Source organism: Hemicordylus capensis, chromosome 4, assembly GCF_027244095.1.
Source record: "Hemicordylus capensis ecotype Gifberg chromosome 4, rHemCap1.1.pri, whole genome shotgun sequence".
NCBI lineage: Eukaryota > Metazoa > Chordata > Lepidosauria > Squamata > Cordylidae > Hemicordylus > Hemicordylus capensis.
In genome coordinates this window covers 77,925,394-77,943,233 of record NC_069660.1, presented here as the reverse complement: position 1 = coordinate 77,943,233, position 17,840 = coordinate 77,925,394, and the positions used below count along the sequence as shown (strand labels likewise).

Below are 17,840 nucleotides of genomic sequence, written 5' to 3'. Positions count from 1 at the left end.
ACATCCCTAGTAACACATTTCCTTTCAGTCCTCGTAATGTTACCCATAGTGATTCTGTAGAGGACTCTGGTCCACCTAGGTTTTCTAGCTTATTGAAATCTATCCCTTCTTTGATATACAGTGCCACTACTCCCTCAACTCTCCCTTCCCTGTCCCTTCTATAGAGTTTATATCCAGGAATAATCGTGTCCCACTGGTTCTCACCATTCCACCAGGTCTCTATTACACTCACTATATCTATGCTCTCATTAGTAACCAAGTACTCCAGCTCACCCATCTTGGCTCGGAGGCTTCTGGCATTGATATACAGACACCTATACGCCGGGTTCCTCACTTGATGTTGGCGTGTGCTATCCCCCTTACCATCATTTCACCTATTTGGCAAGCTGTGCTGTGTTTCCTTCTGCTCAACTCCTGGCTCTACTCTGTCCTCTTCTGGTTTATCCAAACATGTTCACTCTCACACCTTAGGGGATTTTGCCGGCTGAAGCAGGTGCCACCATGTTCCCACCAGCAATCCCCCAGGCATCATTTAAAAAGCTGCTCTGTGACTTTCTTGATTTTTAGCACCAGCAGTCTGGTTCCATTTTGGTTCAAGTGGAGCCTGTCCCTTTTGTACAGGCTTTGCTTCCCCCAAAATGTATTCCAGTGCCTAACGAATCTAAACCCCTCCTCCTGGCACCACTGTCTCATTCACGCATTGACACCCCTCAGCTCCACCCGTCTCACCGTCCCTGTGTGTGGAACAGATAGCACTTCAGAGAACGCTACCCTGGGGGTCCTGGACTTCAGTATGCTACCTAGCAGCCTAAATTTGGCTTCCAGGACCTCCCGACTGCATTTCCCAACATTGTTGGTGCCAATGTGCACCATGACAGCTGACTCCTCCCAAGCACTGCCCAACAGCCTACCTAGACGCAGCATGATAGCCGCAACCTTCGCACCAGGCAGGCAAGTAACCGTGCAGTCTACATGTGAGTCACAGACCCATCTCTCTATGCCCCTAATGATAGAATTACCCACTACTAAGAGGCGCCCACCCCCTGAAGTAGTATACTCTGTACAAGAGGATATGGGCGCATCACCTAAGGAAGGGGTCCCTGCTAACGGAGTGTTTCCCTCTTCCTCAGACTGATGTCCCCCTTCCCTGAGACCCTCATTCTCCATGACAGCAGAAGCACGATCAGCATGAGAGTGACATGCCTCTACCGAATCCCTGAGGGTCTCATCCACATACCTCTCTGCCTCCCTGAGCTTCTCCAGGTCAGCCACCTTGGCTTCAAGGGAACGAATTTGTTTAATGGCTTAATCCATTACATACCCAAATTCACAGATATCAACAATACGGTCATCTTTAATCTGACATAAATATCTGGTATTGCAAAATATATACTTTAAGCTTTTCACATTCTAGAACAAGAATTATGTTAAACAACATATGTTAAACAACATGTCTGCTACTAAGTAAGAAACTTTCTCCACAAGCCTAGCTCTGCTGTTCTAAGGGGGGCGGGGCAAGGAATCTTTAGTACTCTATTACCATATTAGTCAGTTATTTTGATACCTGACTCACTACCCAAGAAGGCACATTGTGTTCTTCCTGGAAGAACTTCAAAATTAGAAACACACTAAAGCAGCTCCAAGCTTCAGTCCCAGGCATGTATTATCCTAAATAATGAGTTCCTGCCCTTCATTTTTTTACATTTTATATTCTTTAGCTGAACACCACACACCTGCTGTAGATGTAGGTTTACAAAAATAATAATTAAAATGTTATTGTGGATGTGTAACAGAGCATTATTTCCTGTTTTACAATCAAAATTTTAAACAATTACTTTAATTCCAGAAAATGATCCTGCTTACCTTCTAGTTTCATTGTTATTAAAATGCCATGAAATGTATTGCACTGAAAACAGTCATAACTCAAAAATGCCCTGCTTAGTTAAGACTGATCTCTCCACTGCTGAACCTTAGGTGCTAAATGCACACATTAAATCATAACTTCTTATGAACATCAGCTCTAATATGTATTTAGGCATTTTTGACAGAAGTTACAATATTGGTTGTTTCGCTCCAACTGTATGCCCTTTACATCTGCAGCTCCTACTGCCCCCCGCCCTTTCAAAGGAAAAGCCTCAAACTTAGACAAAGTCATCAACTGCCTGGCACCAGCAGAGACAGCCACTATAACATACCCATGTATCTCCAATGTCTTATACTGTATTTTTGTGTTGGATTTAACTGATGTAAACTACCTGGGGAGTCAATTTTGGCTGAAAAGCAGTTTAGAAATACAATGAATACATACAAAAAAGCAACAGTTTAACATAGCAATAGTTGTAATTAGTGTGGTGCAGAGAAAAGATTTTTGTTACGAGTGTTAAGAAAGCACAATATTGTATACACAAATAGTGATCTCCAGTGTATATCACATCAGGCCTTCTGTTATATAATGGAGGAAGAACATCCATGGACAATGGCTTGATCATCTGCAACATACTACCTATGGTACTCTTACTACTATATATCAGGTGAAATTACAATTCTGTTGAACTACTCTTCCAAAAGTTATAGAGTCAAGGAATTCATATTATAATACCACTAGTATTATTTCTGCTTGCCACCATGGCTTTTGCTTGTGTATATGGAGGAAAGCTAGCTTATAATATGAATAGCGTGTTTCTCAAGAATTGCCATTAAATACAAGCCTTCCTTGTAGGAAAACATATTTGTCTGTACCTAAACCACTACCAGATAAATTTTTAGATGGTTTGATTTGTTTGCTCCCCAGCCCACGGGCACGTATTTGCAATACCAACGGTATGTGGAGCTATATAAATGGGATGGTGGCATTATAGGTATATTAGAACATGGGTTGTACCTATGGCAGCTTATCAGTGAAGTAAGGCAACAGTCTCAGATGGTGCCCACACCATGGGGTGGCAAGTGGGGGCATCTTGCCCCTCTGTCCAAGCATCATCTCACCTGCCCGCCCGCTCTCTGGCTCTTCACCACCTCCCTTCTCCCCCCACCCAATCCCACCTACTGGCCTGACCCCACCCCTCCCCAATGCTAGTACAATTTGGAAATTGAGTCAGCCCTTCCTCCCTCATACGCTGCTCTCCTGCATCTCACATCTGCATGATCTTGGCAGTTGAGCATTTAAATAGACTGGCAAGGGAGGGAACTTAGCAAAAATGGAGCTTCTAGCCTCACTAGATGGACACTTTTTCTGTCACTCTCACTAGTGACCATCTAGAGAAACCTGAAGCTCCATTCTCACCAAGTCCCTACAGCCCCACTTGCACTGATATGCAGCCACCCTTCTGCGCAGGGAAAAGTGGTATACAAGAGGGAGCTGGGGCTGTGGGGCTGACAACCGCTCCCCCTGATGTTAGGGCCAAAGGGGGAAAAAGAAAAATGTTCAGCACACTACTTGAATCACATCACAGTTGGGAATGGTTACTGTGCAGTGTACTTATATTATAAGCTTAGCTGTGTCATTTTAAATTGACAATAAATAAATACATTTTAATTTTATAATGCTGTTAAAAGACACACACACACACACACACACACCAAGTTCACTATGGCAAATTCCATGTTCCTCAATGGTTTTAATTCTCTGGAAGCACAAGAATATTAAGCAAGTCTCACATCAACACATAGCTGTAGAGATGAAGCAACTAATTTATGCCCTTTAGCTATATCTGGCTCCCCAACAATATTTTCTGTCCTCAAATAGCTAATTTACTGTTCTTTATTACATCTTGTAATGACAATTTTTGTCATCTAAAGCCTGTTGTACTGTAGTGGAATTTCCCTTTCTGAAGTTTCCCTTTCAGGATAGATTAATATTTGTTCTACCAGGACAGGATAATGTCATCTTAGCACCACACTAACTGTACCTGTAAATTGTGTAATTATTTGCAGATGGCTTCACTATCACAGCTCTTACTTTAGTTGGTTTTAAATATAAACCAAGTCAAAACTAGTTTTTGAAGATTATAATTAGAGAGCTGGCCTACAATCTAGTGCAACATGAAAACAGACAGAGTATACAGACTGAACCGACATAATTCTTCTCTAAGATGCAATTAGCTCATGACTCATGCAACTATACACATATGGGAAACCCATAAATTAATGGTTTATATATGCAACTTGCTCCTTGCTAATTAAAGAAAGTTACAAGATTCACCATTACAGTTTGCAAGATACTCAAATCAAGCATGGGTCAATATTTGGGTCTGTAACATCCTCCCTCATATTCTTTTAGATCTTAACATCTGATAATCACAAAGTACATAAAACCTAAAAACACCAGCACCACCATTTCAGATTGTGAAAACAGCCAAGAACATGTTATGAGTCCTCTTTGTACAAATTTGGCTTGCAGCATAGTTTAAAAGGGTCTTGTCGGTCCACTATACAGACTGCAACAGAGTATAGGAAAGCAGTTACATAACAGTGCAGGTAACTTGATACAGTTGCCTAATCTTTTAAATTTTATTCTACCAATTAAAGTTACTTATATAGTACCATCTATATGTATCGTATGTGGCACAGTGGAGAAATGCTTGACTAACAAGCAGAAGGTTGCCGGTTCAAATCCCTGCTGGTATTGGGCAGCAGTGATATTGGGAGATGCTGAAAGACATCATCTCATACTGTGAGGGAGTAGGCAATGGTAAACCCCTCCTGTATTCTACCAAAGTAAACCTCAGGGCTCTGTGGTCGCCAGGAGTCTAAATCAATTTGACAGCACACTTTACCTTCATATGCATAGTGCTTTTCAAACAGGTCCTGTCCCATGGGACTCACAATCTTTTGCACTCAACATCAGAGAATCTAAAGAATAGAAATGAATACAATTTTCCCCCTTCCTATTCTCTATGCATGTAATATAGGATCTAACCTTTGATTGTGGTAGTGGGTATGGAATGAGAATGGAAGTTTCACATTAAACTCAAACAAAAGAGCATAATCTCATGCATAGCTTTAGAATCTAATGGCACAAGTTATTTAGGTGTTCATTCATGCATGGTATTTCCATGAGTATCTGGTTATGGACATCATTCAAAAGAGTCACCTTTTGTTGGGAAATCATGTCAAACAAATCAGCTCGAGGGATATCTATTATGCCATTAACTATCAGTACTTGCATAGGCAGGAAGGAGCCAAGTACAGACCATTGTTTTGGACAAGATATGGAAGAACCTTTATCTTTAATATTACTCAAGGAAAGGAGTGTCATAACAAAAAGGGGAAATATGTTAATTCCTATCTTAATTCCAGCCACTTCCCCAGCTTCTTTAACACAGCCACTATGGCAATATATGGTCAACATAGATTTTTAATGCAGATACCTAGACACTGGTTTATTCCACTGACTCTGCTGTGGCCAAACCATCTAAGTCATAGACACTATTCCATAGTTGTGAAATTAATTAAACTGGACTGCAAGCAGCTTCTGGTCTAGTCAATTTCAAGCCTAAGGAAAATACAGTAGTCCCTCATCTACCACAGTTCTCCCAATCACGGTTTTGAGTATACATGATTGGAAAAATGAGACCTTTGCCAACCGCAATTTGGATATTTGCGAATCTTGCAGGTTTTCATTGGCGCGAGAGGCAGGACTATTTGTGGAGAGTCAGACAGAAGGTTGGAGAGGTGTGGAAGAGTGTTGAAAAGCTATTTGGAGGTGTTTTTGAGGTCTTTTGAAGGCTTTGGAGTGGGAGAGGTGGAGGTGAGAGCTGCGGGAATTGGGGGCTGTAGATGTGGGGCGGGGAGCCTCTGTGTCCTAACTGCTTGCCTAACTATCTCCTAACTGCTTCTGTGTCTTTTGAACTGTTTGCTGCATGGGTTGGAGGGGGGCTGCATGGGTTCTGTGTCCTAAACCAGGGGCGTAGCAAGGTTGGAGTGGGCCCAGAGACAAGGTTTTAAAATGCCCCCCCCCGCTCACTGAAGCTCAGCTCATGAAGTAAAGAAATCTTAAATGAGGCTGAATATATATATGTGCCACAATAGAACATCATCCTAAATTATTTTTTTAAAGGTTTTGTAAATTGTGGATGATGCAAGTCATTTAATGGTACTAGAGAAAGATATGCTGTTCTGGTAGCTCCAGGTCTTAACATTTACATCAATTTTGGAGGATGAAAACAACTGAAGGAAGCCCAGGTGGGTGCACAGCTGGGGGAGTCAGTCATGTGACTTGCATCAGGGTGGAGGCCCAAGGCAGTGGGCCCCCAGACAACTGTCTCCCCTTGCCCTATTATAGTTACGCCCCTGTTCTAAACGCTGTTTTTGAACTGTTAGGGGGCTGGTGGCTGCTGTGTCTTCACATGCACAGTTTTCTGCTGGTGAGAGCCTGCATGGGTTGTGGGGCTGTATGGCTGCTGTTTCCCTAAAATGCAGTGCAAAAGCAGCAGTGAAGAGATTTAGAGAAGCAGAGGTGAAAGAGACAGGTGCAGTGTTGAAAAATGGGTCCAAAGTGTGCAGGCAAAGGAAAGGAGGAAACTGTGGGCAAGGAATGTGATGTTCCTGAAGGACAAGATCAAGGCCTTGGACTGCCTGAGGAAGGACCAAATCAACAGCATGGTTGAGAGATTGTTTAGGGTCAAGAAATCAACCATCTGCAACTTATAGAAAAATGAAGATGCCATCAGAGGAAGTGTTGCCAGTGGGACCCAGTCCTCTCTGAAAGTCTCCTACATGCCATGGGACCCCAACATCAAGAAAATGGAGAAGGCCCTGAACATATGGATGGAGGACCAGGCACAGAAGAAGGTCCGTCTCAGTACCTGCATGATCATGACCAGGTGCGGCTGATTTACCGGCACCTGGAGGAGATTTCTGGGGAGAGAGAGAGAGAGAGAGAGAGAGAGACACCCCAAGATGTTTCAAGCCAGCAAGCGTTTGAAAACTTCAAGAAGAGCTTCAGCCTGCACAATGTGAAGCTTTTTGGGTAGATTGCCTCTGCAGACCATGATGCTGAAGCCGCTTTTCCTGCTGAGCTGAAGAGGCTGATAGAGGAGAAAAGCTACGTGCGGGTGTTCAACGAGGACGGACTAGACTCTTCTGGGAGAGGACGCCTAAATGCACCTTCCTTGCCAAGGAGGAAAGAAGAGCTCAAGGATTCAAGGCCACGAAGCACAGGCTGACCCTTCTCTGCTGTGCCAACACCTCAGGTGGCCTCATGTTCAAGTCCATGCTGGTGTACTGGTCCAAGAATCCACGGGCACTGAAGGGCAAGAATATGAACCACCTCCCTGTGTTCTGGGCTGCCAACCAGAAGGCCTGGATAATGTGCTCCATTTTAATGTCATGGTTCAACAACTGCTTTGTGCATGAGGTGGAGTGCTACCCGAGAGTCAAGAAGCTGGCCTTCAAGTGCCTGCTCTTGGAAAATGCCCCAGAGCATCCGACGGACTTGCTGCTTGCCCACCCCCATGTGGAAGTGGTGTTCATGCCTCTGAACACAACATCCCTCATCCAGCTGATGGACCAAGGCATAATCCAGGCTTTCAAGAGCTATTACACCAGGCGGAACTTGGAGCACATAACAGACCTGATAGATGAGGACTCCAACCTGACTCTTAAGGAAGCCTGGAAGTGCTACAACATCGCCCATGCCTTGACCATCATCAAGGAGGCAATGGATGAGGTCAGGAGCAGCACCCTGAATGCCTGCTAAAGAAAGGTCTGGAAGGAGGCTATTAAGGACAACACTCCTGTGCCAGCTGTGGAGGAAGACATCAGGAGGATTGTGTCTTGTACCAGGCAACTTGTTGGTGAGAGGTTTAAGGACATTGAGCTGGATAAAGTTGCTGAGCTCCTGGAGTCACACTCTGAGGAGCTCACAGAGCAAGACCTCGAGGCCCTAATCAAATCCTCCACTAATCAGGAGGAAGCGGATGAAGAGGAGGAAGACAGCAGGGCCACCGCCAAGTTGACAGTGGAGAGATCAACTGGTTCCTGAAGCATGCCTCGGAGCTGGCAGATAAGGCAGTGAATATGGACCCCTTCATGCAGCGCAGCCTGGCATTCAGGTGGGGACTGAATGACCAAGTTTGGCCCTATGCAGAGGTCCAAAAGGATCTCAAGAAGATGGCACAGCTGACCCTCCTGAGCTTCAAGAAAGTACAGTCTGGCAGTTTGGAGCAGCCTGGCACTTTGGGGAGCACCTGTGAGTGGCCTGCAACAGAGAGCACATCGTTGCCACTGGAAGAGGAGGAGGTTGCTACCCCCTCTTCCCCTTAAAAATCCCCCCGAGCCACCCATCCCCACCCCTCCCACAGCTCCCTTCCTCCCACCACATCCCTCCTACCCTTCCTCATCTGCATGGCTGTCAGGTAGGAAAAGTTTCTTTCTTGTGTTCTGCTGACTCTTGGTGACTTTAAAGTTCATTGGAGAGGTCTGAGGGGTGGGGGAGTGTTTCAGGGATTTCCAAGGGGCTCAATCTGCTCATTCCTATTGAGTTTTGGTGAGTTTAGGGTTGGTTTGTTTTTAGTGATTTTTGCAGTCGCAGTTCCCCTACCCCCCCCTTTTCCATTGACTATAATGCCTCGCCAACTGCGAATTTGCCAACCGTGAGGTTTTCACAGAATGGAACTCTCACAGTTGGCGAGGGATGACTGTAAAGGAATTTTTCTTGAATTACACATCTATGCTGACAGAGATAGCATCATTCCCCCACTGTCTCTCTTTTAAAAGTGCTATATTTGTGGATACGTACCCTTTAATATAAGTAAGTAAATCAGTTTTAGAACTTTTTCAGCAGCTCAAGGTGGAGTGGGGTTTGCTATTTGCCATGGGTACTATGGCAAAACAGTCACATCAAGATGTACAAATATCTATTGTAGTAATTTTAGCTGCAGCTTCTCCTATGTGCTGCTTGAAGCAACTAAAAGCGTGTATGAGCAGAAGTCATGGTGGGATAGGAACAAAAATGAACATGTGAACTTCAGACATGACCCCATTACAGTATCTCTCCTCCGATAATCTGAAAAGCAATTCTGTACAGAGTCAGAGTAAATCTGAGTTAAGCTTAGTTATATTCACCTTGATCAGGAGCTTCATCAGAAAGCAAGGAGATCAGCAATATCTAACACAGGGATTGACAATTCCCAGCTCGCCATGGTGCCTGGAAATTTAAGTGTGGCACCATAGTCAAGGGGATGGACTGATGTGACTAGGAAGAGCGAGCAAACCAAGCAAGGGCAGCTTACTCCCTCATCCTCCTAGATGTGTTGGTCCATCAACTGCCTAAGCCAGATGGACACAAGCAGGAGGAGGAGGGAGCAAGCAAAGCAGGGGCGTGTTGACTCTCCTCCTGTCCATATCAGTATGGCTCAGGCAGACGCACCCCCACTTTGCTTATTCCTTCTCCCTCCTGGCCTAAATGTCCTAAGTGGCCTAAGCCAGATGGATACAAGCAGGAAGAGTGAACAAGTAAGGCAAGGGCAAGCAAGACAGGAAGCCCACCTCCATTCCCCATGGATCAGAGGGCATTGCTGCATATGAGCGGTGAGTCTGCCTCACCGGAGAGTAGAGGGTGCTGCTGGGGGTGAGCAGCAGGCCCACTTCACCCATGCAGCAGAAGGCAGCCTGGTTCCTAAGTTTTTGAGCTGGCTCCTAGAGCCAAAGAAAATTTGTTGAGGCCTGATCTAACAGCACAAATATGCCATTGCAATGTTACTAAAGAATTCTGTCCCATCTATCTATGAACTATAGCACAACTGAAGAAAAGCCCTTCTCACTGCAGTGGTGGCACTCTTTTTGAAACCAAAACTCTGCATGTTGTTTGAAGCACGAAGGTGAAGCTGTTCTCAGCCAGCAACATTTCCCCTGGGTACAGGCTTCAGCCTGTAACTGGAGCCACTCCTAGAGTGCAGAACTGCTGGCTGGAAAATGTTCGAGTCTGACAGTTCAAGCAGCAGGCTAGATTTATCTTCCCATCAGCAGAATATTCATGTGTAGGTACTTCAAAATGGTGGGCTGAAGCCTTTCCAACCTGTATGCCTACTCCTAAGGAAGTAGGCCTTGTTCCCTGAGGTCTGTTCAGACATCACATGGAACAAGGAAGGGAAGCAAGCCCCTCATTAAATAACAAAACTTTCCTGCAATAAAACCCAGAAGTGGAATATTAATCATTGACTCCCCCTGGGATGTGGTATAAACTGCACCAGCTTTCCCTAGGACAGAAGGAGCTGATGTTTCCAGCTGCCAAGATATCAAGGGGGGGGGGGAAGCTACAGATTGGGACTTGCAAAAATAGAGAGTTGGTTTGAACTAACAACAAGTGGGGGAAAGTAGAAGGGTTTCAGATCTTGGATAGATACCAGAAAATACATAACTCATCAATTGCTAAAGTACTATCTATGGGGTAAGGAAAGGGTTAAAAAGAAAAAGCCCACCATAGGTTGTACTGAATGAGAATTCAATCACCATAAGCTAAACTTATTGTCTGAGTAACAGCAGCAGCACATTATAGCTAGTAAGGAAAATTAAGTGGCATGCTTTAGCAAAAACAGAGAAAATCCATTCAAACATCTCACTTTAACACTTCAAGGATTAGTCTTCCTGAGATCTAGAAAATCTCCTACATATTTACAAGTGTGAAAGAATATTCAACCATAGAAAATAGTTCTAGACACAAGTTTACCTACAGTTCAAGAAATACAGGTGTTCACAAGTATATCAATATAAACAAGATGAAATAGATAGAATACATTTATTGGAGAAAGACATGCTCTGGAAAGACTGCTGACACAAGGCAAGAAAGAAGTTGGCAGAGAGACCAGCACTCCTGCACAGAGCAGTCTTTAGCACCACTGTTGAATGACAAGAGTGACAAGGCATTATGAAGTGGCATAGGCATAGCAAGAAGAATGTCACCAGACATCTTTAACTTATGTTGTTGAATAGGTTCTTGAAAATGTTCTAGAATAATAATTTAAATTTTAGTCTCCCTCCTCCAAGAAAATACCATACATTTGACATAAAAAGCACTATTCAAAATTGCACTACAAGAAACTCTAGCAAAGTCAACAACTTTGTTACAACTAAACTGGGCTTATTGTTCATAAAGTAAATCGAACCAACAGCAATATGTCCTTCCGACCTTAATATAGCTTCCAAACATTACCTTTGGTTGGCCCTGTAACCTGCTAGAAAAGTTAGGAAGGTCTTCTCACCAGTTTTGTGCTGTTTCCCCATCAAGCTTAGAGAGATTTAATAAGAATTTAGAATTTAAAAACAGTCCTAGCTCCCCCAAGTGGCAGTTAACAAGAGTTCAAAAATTGTATACTATATACCCATTAGCCCTTATCAAACTTGCCACTTTTCCTTTCAATTCCTCTCTATAATCTTATACTTCCCTAATGGGGGAGTATAAGATTAACAAGTGAAAAGCCTAATGAGGAGGGTTGCTTACGATTTTTAGATGTTGAAATAAATGTGAAGGGGATGAGTTGGAAACAAGATGGTATAGGAAGCCAGCTAAGAAGGATGCTTTATTAAAAAGTAATTTGGTTCATCCAGCAATAATTAAAAGAACAATGAGGAACATGATACAGAAGGCAGTGGGGTTTTCCACAGTAAGATATAGAGAGCAATTGAAAGAAAAAAGTGGAAAGCTTGATAAGGGTTAATGGGTATACACTATCGAAGAGCAGGAAGGTGAAATTTACAAAAGGATTGAGTGTTGAAAATCTATCTGTATAATCTCTAAAACGTACCAGTGGCTAATCCCATGCGTGGCAGCTCTTGTGAGAGTTCCCAAGGAAGGGAAGGGGGAGAGGAAAGCAACGTTGGCAGGGAACTTACGGCCAATGGAGAGACCAGTGAACGAGCCAGCAGGCAAGTGGGGAGAGAAAGCGGTGGGTGGCTTGAAAAAAGTGGCTGGCCAGGCAGCCGGCCAGAGAGAAAAAACATTGGAGAGGGGAGGACTGAGAACGAGGTACCGAGAATGAGGGAGAACTAGAGGCGCAGATGCTCTGTGCCCAGGCCAGCTAGTTCCATTTATTACTGACAGATTTATCTGGCAGACTGGAACCTTCTGGAGAAATATGGGTTAAAGATAATGTAGTGTGTAGAGCACCCATAACATTGAAACAATTGGTTAATTCTTGATTATATAAAAAGTGTGAATTTATAGATTTTGTTATTTGTGAAAGGGGAGAAGGTTGATGTAGTAAAAAGGGAGTGATTTAGAAGATGGAGCATTTGGAATGCTCCTCCTTTTATATAGGTGAAATAGGAAGTCCTTTAAGAGATATAGTGAACATTTGTCCAATATGCAATATAATGGGAGTTGTGCCAAACCATGGTATGCGCATATGAAAGAGAGGCATGCTGTATGAGTGGCTGGAACTAAAATCTCTGTAATGACTGTAGAAAGAAATTTGCAGAAGTGTAAAATAAAGGAGGCAATGTATATAGAGAAGTTAAAACCAAATGTTAAGGAGGGGATGGCTGTGGCTATGAAATTCATTAGTCTTTGAATGATGGAAGCCGTGTTAATTATTGTTGCCCTGCAGCTTTAAGAACTGTTGAGACATTCAGTCTGTATTAGCAACTGAAGATGGTGTATTTACACTGAAACTGTTTTGCTTTTAACCTGTAACATCTGGTGGATATTTCATCTTTACACAATAAAGAGGTCTTGGTGACAAGAACTTTTTGGAAGTTAATAACTGCATACCATCACTCACTTATCAATTTGTTCAAAAACTTCTGGAGTATAAGTCGAATGCTATCTAATGCTTTAACAGGTCAAATCTTTTGTTGTTTTTAAGCTTTAATCATGTTTCTTACCATGAATGCAGCATTGCAGATATGTAGCAATTGCTCCTAGGAGTAATATGGCTTGGGGAGGGGGCATGGGGTTTCACAGGAAATAGGTTCACTATTCACACAGTATTATTTGGTATAAGGATGAGCCCTAATATACATTTTATTTGACCTAGAACTGAAAGAGTTTCTTCATTAACTTGCTGAACTTGATTAAAATATCACAACTGCAAACATACACATATTTTATTGGAAATAAGTTTCACTTAGCTCAATGGAAAATATTTCCAAGTCAATTTGTATAGGACCAAGCTGTAAAATTTGTTTTGCCTCCAATTCATGTGGAAACCAATTTTAAACCAAAATAAGATTGATCTCATTCAAGATGAAACCAAGTCATTATCTGCCTCTCCTCCCCACAACCACCAATAGCATCTACTTCCTCTGCTGCAGTTGCATTCTACAGACTCCATATTGCAGATGGAAAGGCGGGCGGGGGTGTATTCTCAGAGTCCAGAATCTCTGCTTTTCATTTCAGATCTGAAAAGCTTTGTGAATTTTAAATGGCTGAAAATATCAACAATTACTAAGCCAATCAATGTAATATGCAAAGTTATCATCCTTTTCTTGAATCCCTGGGGACCAGCAAGTCACCAAAGTAGTAAGGGGAATTATTTAAGTTAAAAATGAGGGCCTGTACAACACAAAATGGATATGAGTTTCCCATTAATGCAAGACTGCAGATAAGGAGACTTCTAATATTGGCAAGAGTAGAATTCTGCATCAATCTCAATTAAATTCAAAACAAGCTTGATAAATTTATGAGGAACAGTTAGACTTGACAAAAGAACACTATAGTTTGTTTAAATGTCAATTTTCTCTTTTACATTTTATTTTAAAACATCTGCTTTTAAGCAATTTTAAACATATCTATGACCATATAAAACGGCTTTTCTTTGAAAACAAAGAAGGACCATTGGGGAATTATCTGCCTTTGAAGTCGATCATTTTAAACAGGACACAATAGATTATCTATTCTATTATTATGAGCTTGTTAATGCAAGCCAGAGATTGGCAAATTATCACACGTGTTGACAATACAGGGTGGCATTTTCTTGATTCAGTGTCTGAATCTGCATAGTATCTATTTTAGATTTTAAGTGCTTCTGTTAACTCCTCTTCTTCAGTAAACAACAAATATGGGGGCATGTGAACCAGATCAGAACTGCAGCAGAGGAATAGAGAGGCTTTAACACTCCCTCCATGGTAAAACCTTAAACCAGATTGCATACCCCAACACATGCTATTTCCTTTGGGTGGGGGGAACTCCCATCCAGTCCAATGAAAGTTTCCCTCCGCAGGGAAACAGCATGCATAGAGTATGTAATCCGGATCAGGACCACAGCAGGGGCAAAGTGTTAAATCCCCCCTATTCCCCCATTGAGGTTCCGACCCAATTTGTGCTCTCTGCACATGCTATTTACAAAAAAATTAAAATAAAATAAGTAAACCGAAGGGTCAATAGATTATTTTAAAGTAACATCTAGTTTGGCCCTTATATTTCTTTTTGAGGCCCCACAACTACTAAAGCTCAGCCTTAGTAACTCACTTAGTTCTCAAATTATGAAAGCTCATGACTACTAACCAAACACAAGCATTTTACTTCCTGTCTTATGGGAAACCCATGTTCAGTCCAGTAACTTGTTGCTAGAAAGTTCTGGGCACTGCAGATGAGTTTGAGATAGCCTCCCAATGATGAAAACCAAATTCCACCCCCTGCCCCGTCACACAATTAAAGAATAGTTTTTGAAAAGTTCAGTATATTGCTTTGATGGCGAAATTAACAGCATATTTGCACATTCATGATGGCATTATCCATAGTTTTGATCAAGTTTTGGTCCCCTTTTGTACAATATGAATTCAAAATATCAAATGAACAGTGAAGAATATAAACCCTTCTCGTTAGCAGAATAATAAGATGCTCAGTGAACAATATAGTTGTGTTAATTTGATATTTCTGTAGTTACAAAGGATCATGGGAAAATTATCTGCCTTTGAAGTCAATCATTACAAAACAGGGAATAATATAGACATCCAAGAAAAATAGAGAGGAGGAGATTTAACCTGGTGTATTAATAGTCTACTCTGCCATAAATCTCCATCCTAACAAGTACACACCTTTACATTTACTACAGGAGTGAATGGCAGCTGCTCACTTACTAGGGAAAAAGTTCTGCACATGGGGACACCACAGTGGTAGAGGCTAGCCTGCCTCTTCCCTTCAACACTGGGTGGCTATATTTCTATTTGCCTACCCGAATTATTTAGTAGGATGTCTCCTCCTACCTTTGGAGTACAATACAAAAAAGGTAAACAAACCCATACACAATTATATGAAAATGTTTGGTTCAACATGCTAAAACACAAATGATAAAAATCAAGTTTAACTTAAAACAGAAGACTAAAAACAAAGTAAATTAAAAGCCTAATAATGAAAGAGCAACATTTGTACAACCCTCTTGAATGAGGCCAGGGACTAGACTAGGATTTTGCTAGTAATCAATAAGTAGCCACACTAAACAAACCACCACCACTTACAGGCCCATATAACTGCATGAATATATAACCCCTCCCCCCATTATCATAGAGTTTGCATACAAATCCTTTGCTTAAAAACAGTTGTAATTTCAAGCAAACACTGTAAATTTAGACACAAGAATGACAGCAAATGTTGAAACTGTAAGTGTTCATAAACAGCCCTCCCAATCTGGAAAACCCACACCAATTACAAGGAGAGCCAAACACCTCTGAAGTGGCTCAGCTCAGAATAAACTGATCTTGGTGCCAGCCACCTTCAGCCCATCCTGTCACTAGTTTCCTTCCTCCTCTCCCCCTTCTCAAATTCACTTTACAAGGGGAGTGGAAAACCAGTGGCAGCATAGGGTCCATTATTTACATATATTCCCAGCATTATCATGGAGGTGTCTGACTATATTCAAGGTACTTCATCACCTCAGAGAATATTGGGAGCTGCTCTTTTAAAATTCTGCTGAATGAATACATTCTTAGCATTGACAGAAGCACCTGAGCACATTTGTAAGCAATGTGACACCAGCAACAGTGGCCAACATCCTGACTAAGAAAACAGCAGTAGCCAAATTCGCAGAGGTGGCCAAATTCGCAGATGATACCAAACTCTTCCAGGTAGTGAAATCCAAAACGGATTGTGAGCAGCTCCAAAAGGATCTCTCCAAACTGGGGGAGTGGGCGACAAAATGGCAAATGCGGTTCAATGTTAGCAAGTGTAAAGTGATGCACATTAGAAAGGGATCTTGGGGTCGTGGTGGACAGCTTGTTGAAAGTGTCGACTCAATGTGCGGCAGCTGTGAAAAGGCAAATTCCATGCTAGGGATAATTAGAAAGGGGACTGAGAATAAAACGGCTAAAACTATGGTGCGACCACACTTGGAGTACTGCATACAATTCTGGTCACCACATTTTAAAAAGAACATTGTTGAACTGGAGAAGGTACAGAAGAGGGCAACCAAGATGATCAGGGGCCTAGAGCACCTTTCTTATGAGACAAGACTACAACACCTGGGGCTTTTTAGTTTAGAAAAAAGACGACTGCGGGGAGACATGATAGAGCTCTATAAAATCATGCATGGTGTGGAGAAAGTGGAGAGAGAGAAATTCTTTTCCCTCTCACACAACACTAGAACCAGGGGTCACTCCATTAAATTGATTGCCAGGAGGTCTAGGACCAAAAAACGGAAGTACTTTTTCACACAACGCGTGATCCACTTGTGGAACTCTCTGCCACAGGATGTGGTGACAGCCAACAACCTGGATGGCTTTAAGAGGGGTTTGGATGACTTCATGGAGGAGAGGTCTATCAATGGCTACTAGTCGGAGGGCTGTGGGCCACCTCCAGCCTCAAAGGCAGGATGCCTCTGAGTACCAGTTGCAAGGGAGTAATGGCAGGAGAGAGGGCACACCCTCAACTCCTGTCTGTGGCTTCCAGCGGTATCTGGTGGGCCACTGTGCGAAACAGGATGCTGGACTAGATGGGCCTTGGGCCTGATCCAGCAGGGCTGTTCTTATGTTCATGCACTAGATTAAGGCCATCAATTCATGATGGGTTTAACATGTAGTTTGGCCATAAGAGATGGTCTAATAAAATCATTTTTATTCAGCTTCATATGCACACTTAACTATTCAACATTAACAAAAAAGTAACCCCTAACTCATAATACAAGGGGGCAGAGCATATAGTGCTAAGACATCATCAATACTGACAATAAATAAAGCCATCCTCTTCTCTGCTGATTCACACATAGAACATATGCAACCCTGTCATTAGAACCCACTGTATTACATAGAACTAGCCAACCCGCACATAGCATCTGTGCGCTCTTTGGGGCCGGCTGTTCCCCCCTCCCTCCTGCCCCACTCTCCCTCCCCCTTCCTCCCTCCTGCCCCACACTCTTGCCCCTCTTCCCCTCCCTCCCCACTCTCTTGCCCCCTCCCCTCCCTCCCTCCCTACTCTCTCTAGCCCTCCCTTGCCCCCCACCCCTCTCTCTCACCCTCCCGCCCATCTCCCCTGCTCTCCCTCCCCCCTGCTCCTCTCTCCTGCCCTCCCCTTCTCCCCCTGCCCCCTCCCTACTCCTCTCTCCTGCCTTTCCCCTGCCCCTCCCTCTTGCCCTCCCCCTTCTCCCTTGCCCCTCCCTCTTGCCCTCCCCCTTCTCCCCTGCCCCACTCCCTCTTGCCCTCCTCCTTGATGCTGCCGGGTTCAGCCAGCGGCACTCTGCCAGGCCTGCCATTTTGTGCGGCCGGGCCCTCCACCACCACTGCTTGCCTCCGCGGGCACCGGGCCCACTGCTGCTGCCGCTTGCCCCCATGGCCAGGCCCCCTGCCACCTCTGACCTCCCCGGCCATGCTCACTGACAACACCTTTTGCCTGCAGAGCCGCCGGCCGGGCCTGCTGCCACCGCTTGGCTCCATGGCCGCTGGGCCCGCTGCCGCCGCTCACCCCCACCACC

General features: G+C 43.5%; 1 protein-coding gene across 2 annotated transcripts in view; it reads right to left on the bottom strand.

Moving 5' to 3' along the window:
• Positions 1 to 17,840, bottom strand: part of FKBP5 (FKBP prolyl isomerase 5) — a 94,652-nt gene that overhangs the window by 70,417 nt on the left and 6,395 nt on the right. The gene's annotated exons all lie outside the window — the stretch shown is intronic.